Source organism: Marmota marmota, unplaced genomic scaffold, assembly GCF_001458135.2.
Source record: "Marmota marmota marmota unplaced genomic scaffold, marMar, whole genome shotgun sequence".
NCBI lineage: Eukaryota > Metazoa > Chordata > Mammalia > Rodentia > Sciuridae > Marmota > Marmota marmota.
In genome coordinates, this window is record NW_025999931.1 from 209,968 (window position 1) to 218,092 (window position 8,125).

Below are 8,125 nucleotides of genomic sequence, written 5' to 3' on the forward strand. Positions count from 1 at the left end.
CCTCAGCAGGACCCGGACCGAGAAGCAGTTTCCACGGGCTCCTAGCCCCGGTCCAGGGAAGTTCCGGGAGCCAGAACTCGGCCGCTCCGTGCTCGGTGTAAGCTCCTATAAGTGTAAGCTCCAAGAAGCAGTCCCCGCGGGCTCAGTTCCGGGAGCCGGAATTCGGCTGCTTAGTGCTTGGTGTATGCTCTGATAGGGGCAGGGTCCAAGAAGCAGCCTCCGCAGGCTCCACAGCCCTGGGCTAGGGCGGTTCTGGGACGGTTCCGGGAGCCGGAACTCGGCCGCCCCGCGCTCGGTGTTCTCTCCGATAAGATCAGGTTCTAAGAAGCACCCAGGCGCTGAACCCTAGCAATCTGTCTGCAAGCCGCAGGCGAATTGCAGCCTAAAATTACCTGATCTATGGCTGAATGAGCTGCGGTCAGTCGAAAACAGGGAAGGTGACGTCAGTTTACCAACATGGTGGCTGCTGGCCTCCTCTGTGGTCTGACCGGTGTGGAGAACCGAGATGGACCGCTTCCTTCCCCCGTCTCGAACCAAGAATTCAGCCCTGAGTACGGTGCTTGCGCGGCTGGCAGAAACTGCAGCGCTGTAACCCTGCGTCTCTATCCCAGCGCGCACTGCAGACTCTAGCTGCGGGGCGATTTGCTGAATAAGCAGTGTTACCCTCCGTGCGACAAACCTCTCGCATTTGAGTCCCCGTAGCCGATCCTCGTGCGATGGAAATCCTTCCTCCAGGTTCCGGAGCACCCCACTATTGCTGGAAATTCCTAACAAGATATCCTTTAGCCGTCCTGACTTGTCATACTCCCACACAGTGAAGCAGCACACGGGGGCAATGCACTCCCCTCGCCGCCATCTTCCTTTTCATAGATACTTTTCATTACCCATATTGAGATAAGCACCATGGTGGTGTGCACAATCTAAAGTGTTACAAATATAATTTTCACCATGGAATTTTAGCATGAACTTGGAAAAACACCTTCAGGCATTAACAAAATAGCCTTATTGGCTGAGAAGTCGATTCTAAGAAACCACGTCCTTATTGCTAATCTGGAGGTTTTCCAGCTACTTAAATGTTCTCTTCTTCCTTTCTGTTGCTCTCATTAGCACCTCCGAAAGAAAGAGAAGACAACGTAAGGCGCGAATCGATCAAATCGCTAATTCCTAGAAGTATGGCTCTTTCAGGTAGAAGCTGGAATCACTCCCAGAAGAGCAGTGAGCACATCTCCCAGGACCCACTCATCCCCTGGAAGGACATCACAGAGGAAATGAAGTGATAGGACCAAGAGTTCTTCTCTCCAAATAAAACTGATCTAACTTGGATGTGAGGGGCTGCCTTGGCATCTCCACACCCGGGGCCAACACGGCAGGCTCTGAGACAGAGGCCAACCTTTTCCAGTGTACAAAGGTCCATGGGGTGGATAATATATTCTGCGTAGCCCGGATACTGTTCCAAGGGAACGGGCTTCTGGAATGCATCTATCTGTAAGAGAAAAGGTACACATGCACAGGCCAGGAAGACCACGCTTCAACTAACCCGGGACTGAGAAGCTGAAGAGAACCTCTCTGAAACTGCCAGGAAGGAGGCCGTAGGCAGCTCCACTGGCCACCATCCCAGGCTGCCTGGATGTTGATAATCCTGGGCCCAGATGAACTGGTTGGGGTTTTGTTATTTGCTTTACTATCAACATACACCCAAGTAGCAGGTTCTGTCCCCTTCCAGTGAGGCTCAGAGTCCCAATACACCAGGGGTCACTTTAGAGCTAGGCCACACCCTAGAGGGACTCATCACCAAAACTGACTTGAGGGGAAAATGTGTTCACACCTAAAGATCACACATCAGACAAAGTCTCTTGGGTGCCAACAGATGTTTCTGATACGACGGGAAATCTAGACAGTGAGATTTTGTTCCTGTTTTCAGAGGTCAAATTGCCTTCAGTACAAGAAGTGTGCAAAAAGTCTTTACCTTCACCCATTTGCTTAAGCTCTAACTTGACTCAGCTCAAGATGTCTGGGTGGTATTTACTTAACAATTTTTTTCTTTTTAAATCCAAAGATTTAATTAAATACCAAATTATACCTAAGCAAAGAATCGGGACAGATTTCCTTTTGCAATCACCTGTGTTCACTTCAATCCAGAATGAAAGTTTGACCACTATAAATTTAAAAAATTCTCCAGAACAGGGGTATGGCTCATGGGAAAGGCACTTGCCTAGCGTGTGCCAGGCCCCGAGTTCCAGAATGGAGGTTTCAACAAAATCAGCGACTTTACATCAAACAGAGTGAGAAAGTAAAGCTTTCTTCTATTTGTCCTTTGGTTTAAAACTTGACAGAGCTGACAAATCTACACACTCTGCTCTTTTTGTAAATAGTCATCATGTTCAATCACTCCACAGTAAAAAAAAAAAAAGAAAAAAAAGATTTTTTCTTTTTTTATGGTTCCAAGGATTGAACCCAGGGCCTTACACATATTAGTCAAGCTCCTTCCCTGGCCCAAGATTTTTGTTTTTTAACTAAACTAAAGCTACTAGCACAGTTTTGCTTCCATCAAATAAGATTTAATTCAAGAGATAAATAGGTAACTAATTCAATATCTAACTGGCACATCTTAAATTTCTTCATCATAACAAATTTCAGAATATCTCAAAGCAAAACTTTTATTTGTTTAAAGAAACAAAACCACAGTGGTAACTAAAAGCAGTGAGATACTCGGCTACTGCATATGCACTTGACTTAGAAAGCAAATCAGAAAGGAGGGACCCATCCTTAAGCTTCTTTAGATTTATCTGGAGGGAGACAGAGTCATAATATGTCCATAGTATCATCATATTATTTTTGACAGAAGGTATTCCTCTGCCATTTTCCTGAAAACTATCATAATAATAACAGATATACCTATGGTATGGTGGGCACTCCCAGCAGGGTGCCATGTGAGGGCACAGCCAAGCCTGGCAGCCTTGCTGTCATACAGTTTCCAAAAGTAGCAAAGGCTGTGCAGCAGGACTCATTTCACAATTGATGGAACTAACCAGATTCTCACCCATTATGGAAATCTCCCTGGTTCCACACCAGACCTCAGTTATAAATAAACTGGGACGCCCTCCTCTCCCTGAAGTGGAATTCCATCCATGCTGAGGGAAGGAGCAGACAGCCCTCAGGGCCAAGGGGCTGTGAAGTTCTACTTCTCAACCCATCAGGACTTTAAGGCCCCACTGACTACTGGACCTCCTGTTATTTCCTGACTAAGCTTCTTGGGGACATGGAGAGCTCACTACAGAGAACTCACTGAATGTCACCGTACCTGATGTTTACTTGACAGATTTAAAGTGGGGACACACAAGACAAGTCCAAAGAGCCTGAAGAGGGATCTGAAAAGCAAAGATGACAAGCAACATGGAAAGCTGCTAACAGAACTAAATGGAGTCTTATCTTCATTTACGTTTATACTGGTGGACCGATCCTCTTACCCCTGGCTGTTTCATTTTCCGAATGGCAAACTTGAGCAGGTAGGAGAGCTGTTCAATGGTGAGCATTGTCATGGCTTTGCTCTGGGTCTCAATGCACTCTGCTACTGCAATCTTCTACGAGTCAAAAATCATACACACACATCCAGTTAGAAAAAAGAAAATCACAGAGCCACGGGTTTGTTCTCCTTCTACTTTTTCTTTTCTTTTTTTTTAACATACACATAAAAAGAGATTCCCATCTAAATGTGAATAGCTGTTTCCCTTGGCAAGGACTCCAAACTACCAGACCAAAATATACTGGATCTGTGGGTAGACATTAGAAAGCAACCAGCCCACTGACTACCTTACAAGCAAGTGTCTCCAGCTCAGAGAGACGACAGGATCTGGGGGAGGTTGGGGGAGATGGGAATCTGGAAAAGCATCCTTATCCCAACCTTGGTTCTCAAGAAGGGGATGTGAATGGGAAGGTCACCAATGCATTCGGGGGAGGGATCTCCTCCCAAGATGAATTTTCATCAGCTGCTTATCTCAAGCCTCTTGAGACTCAGAGTTATCGTGCAGGAACGTGGCCCAGCACTGTCTGATGGCAAGAGACAGGGCTCCCTGCAGGAAGAACACGGGGGTGGGAGTGGACTAATAATTAATAGGACTCCATTGTTCATCAGCACTGATGTGAACTCACTTGGGATTCATGGGCACATTTCCAAAGGGCAGAATCTACCTGTCTGTCCACACAGGCAAGAGATGTCATTTCACAAAGGAAAGTCCCATCAAAGAGGAGACAGAGAGAAATGAAGGAAAGTGGATTCTGCCATGGGACTGTGATACCATATCTCGGGGATTCAGAAGGCCCATGTCCCAGCAACAACAAAAATAGCATCTGCTCCTAAGTCATGCAATGTTCCTCAGCCATCTGTGAAAGGAGCGTGGATAAGTTTTCTTGGATAATTTGGACTGTTTCCACTCTTCACTTCTCTGTGAATTCTCAGATGTTTCTGGTTGGTTGTTGAGGAGAAGGACCACCCACGAGTCACTAGGAAGTTAGAAAGGCTGCATGATACATGCATCTCATCCCTGGGCTACCAGAGCCAGAAGAGCTAGTCTTGCCAGCAGCCTACCTTACCAGGCGACCCTGGAAGAAAATCAGGCTGTGGATCGTGCACGCAGAACTCCTGATTGTTTGAATTGCAGTTTGTTGCTGGGCTCCATCCAAGGAGAACACTCGAGTTACATGCCCAACTGTCCCTCACTCCCTCGCCCCCTGCTCCTACCTCCTGGCTGGTACTGCCTGGAAGTGCTACATGAAGCCCTTAGGAAGCCTTTGTTGCATAGGAACTGAGGATCGGAAGCTCACCCTGAGGCCAGGATAAATCAGCTGGAGAATGAGGATAAAATCCTTCTGCTTGACAAAGAGATGCCAGAAGTGTCTTTCTCTTAGAGGACTCTTGTCTATGCACACATGCCACTGGAGCCCACCTAGGGGCCTTGAGGCGGACACATGGTCTCAGAATGAGATGGAAAGGGCCTGACTGGGCACCAGCTGGGACTGGCCCCATCTCTGGGCCCTTCCGACACATGCTGATAATAAACCCCACTGTTTCAGGCACAGTTTGAAGGAGCTCTCCCTGCAGAGGAAGCGTCCCAGGGGAACCACTACCTGTTCTGCAATGGGATGAAATGGGAACAGTCGCTTAGGACCAAAGGACACTGGTGGAGGTTCCAGGTCTCGCTCTAGGTGTAGCAGAACAAGATCTGGCTCCAAACACAGGCGGGCATGGGTGGGCAATGCCCAGCCCGTCTCAGTCTCCATGGAAGAGTGACCAAGGCAACCAGCAGCCACCTTCCAGCCATTTCGGAGGCAGATTGCCATCCCAGGGTCTTCACCAGACTGACTCAATGCCTGATTTCTTTTCACCTATTTTCTATTTTCGTTCTTTCCCTGCACAGAAGTGGCTGCAGGGACACTACCTGTGACTTGTTTTCTTTTCCACAGAAAACATCTGGGCAGCCCCTCCAGGGCTCCCCAGACGCGTCTTCATGTGCAATCTGAGGCCAACGTGCCTTGGGATCCAAGAGACATTCTACACCAAATGACTTTCAGATGACTCTCTTCTTTTTAGCATTCAAAAGAGCCTCCTAGTCCAGAGTGGCCAAGAACAGACGCCACCTCAGAACCCTGCAAGTCCAGGGACTGGTTAGCTTCAAGCAGCTCTTGGCTACCCACAAAACCTATGCTGCCTTCACTGTCCCCCTGCTCTGCCCAGGCCGCACCCCCTGCCCAGAAGATTCCCCCAGAGGGTGGCAGGGCCCACCTCCATCAGGTCCTTCTCAAATCTCAGGGGGACCTTCCAGGCCTGGACACTTAAAATGGAACACCCTGTGGCTCCTGAACTCCCTACTCCCCATCTTCAATTTGCACCTTTCTTCAAACTCATTATTTCTAACTTTATTTTCACTTATGTCCTTTTCTGTTAAAAGGAAAGTGATCCGTGCCTACTTTTCTGAGCACTATCCGATCTCCATTAGAAATACTTGTTGCATGAAAGAAAGACTCAGATGGCACGGCCATCACCCAGAACACAGGACCCAAACTGGGCATCCCAGGTTGGTGGCGGCTGCTGACCCCATGACACAGCAGGGCACACCCAAGAGAAGCTGCGCGAGAGTGTTTCAGACCGTGTGAACTGTTAACAGTTCAAAAGTTATCATGTAAGACGTACATTCCAGAAAAAGAAAGGTAGCAGCAGATGTCAAAGTGATTCAAAGACTCAAGAAGAACCCAGACAATATTCCATGTGATCATTTCTCCAAGAGCTGCAGGACAGCAGCCAGGGGCAGATGCTGGACCAAAAGGGGGGTGGCCAGGACAAAGCAGGTGAGAGACAAGAAATGTCTCTTTTCTCCTTATCTGGATCATTGGAAAGTTTGTAAGTCAAGGAAGAGAAGAGATAGGAAACGAAGCAGGTAATGTATTCATTCCTTGGGAACTAACCTCACATTCAGGACAAAACCAGTCCCCCTCTGGTTCCAATGTCAGTCTCAGACACTTAGTGTGATAAACCCGGGGACAGAGCTCACAGCAAAGGACTTGGCCTTCCCGGTGACAAACCCAGCAGTAGAAATCATTCCGTCCATCCTGTGGTGCAACATCATCAGGGTCTGTGGTGAGTGGCTTCTTCATATAGTAAAACGGACCATGTCTTAGTTCTGACTGAAATGTAGGCAAGAAAGACAGGTTTGGTTTCAAAACAAATGTGCATTCTCAACAGGAATTTGAACAAGTACATCAATAACAGCACAAGAAAATCACAGCATTTCACATCTGCTAAACAGTCGAGCTAGCTGCGGTTCCTCTACTGTCCACAACATTAGCAGGTCTTTGGATAACTATGAGGGTCTTTCCTCCCTCCCATTTTAAAAGGCCACAGACTGAACACTAGTGTCTCAGAGTCACCAGGCGGCCCTGGCCTATGTAGGTACAAATATTAACCACCGCTAAATAGCCGCATGACCTTGGAGGGGTCTCCCCACCTCTGAGCCTCAGTTTTCTCATTTGTAAAATGAGGGTAAGGTACCTAACGTCACGGGATTATGGGGCTGTGTTCAAATGAGAGGATAGAATGTATGGAATTAACACGGTGCCACCATCACCAATGTTGTCCCCATGGTTAAGAGCCCAACGTACACAAGTTCATGTTTACAAAGCCAACAGAAGTGTGCGATCTGCCCTGGGAGTCTTCGTACTGTAGGCACTTAGAGAATATAGCAATTGGATTTGAGTGACCAAAAAATGATCTTTCATTTTTAAGGCCATCCCTAAGGCACAAAGTCATGAACCAACCAGAACCTTCCTCAAGTCACATCTCTTGAACACTTTAGGCCCCTGGAGTTGCCAGAGAGCCTCAGCCTTCATTACAAACAACACAGGAAGATGAGATTGTGGCAGGTCCAGGGACACCAGAAATACAGGGAAGCCATCCTCCAAGCACATAAAATCACTCAAAAGAAACTCATTAGGAAAACCACCATTACACTCCAATATGGAATCCTATTTAAATCTATGATCAAGTCCATGGGAAGCATCAAACATCCTGGTAACTAGTGGTGTGATTGAAAAAGCTTGGCTCACAACTGTAATTCCATCTCAGGAGGCTGAGGCAGGAGGATCTCAAGTTCGAGGAAAGCCTGGGCAACATAGTGAGACCCTGTCTCAAAAAACTTTCTTTAAAAAGGTCTGGGGCCAGGTGTGGTGGTGCACACTATAATCCCAGAGTCTCAGGAGGCTGAGGCAGGACGATCACAAGTTCAAAGTCAGGCCAGCAACATAGCAAGGCCCTCTGCGACTCCTGAGACCCTGTCTCAAAATAAAACGTAAAAAGGGGGCTGGGATACAGCTCAGTGGGTATAGTATTTGCCTTGCATGCACAAGGCCCTGAGTTCAATCCCCAGCACCATAAATGAATGAATGAATGAATCAATGAATCAATGAATCAATAAATCACAAAAAGGGATAGAGATATGGCTCACTGCTTTGGTATCATCATCAATGCTTTTTATTTCCCCAAGTAGTTTTTTCCAAGTGCCCCTGAAAACACACGTGGGATCCCCCAGTTGCTCCTCCTCCGATGGGATCTCTAACTGATGAGGCAGCTACCAGC

At 47.4% G+C, this 8,125-nt stretch overlaps 1 pseudogene; it reads right to left on the reverse strand.

Annotated features, from left to right (window-relative positions):
* LOC107160130 overlaps positions 1–6,663 on the reverse strand; it is a 63,706-nt pseudogene extending 57,043 nt beyond the window's left edge.
* Positions 6,664–8,125: the final 1,462 nt, after the last annotated feature.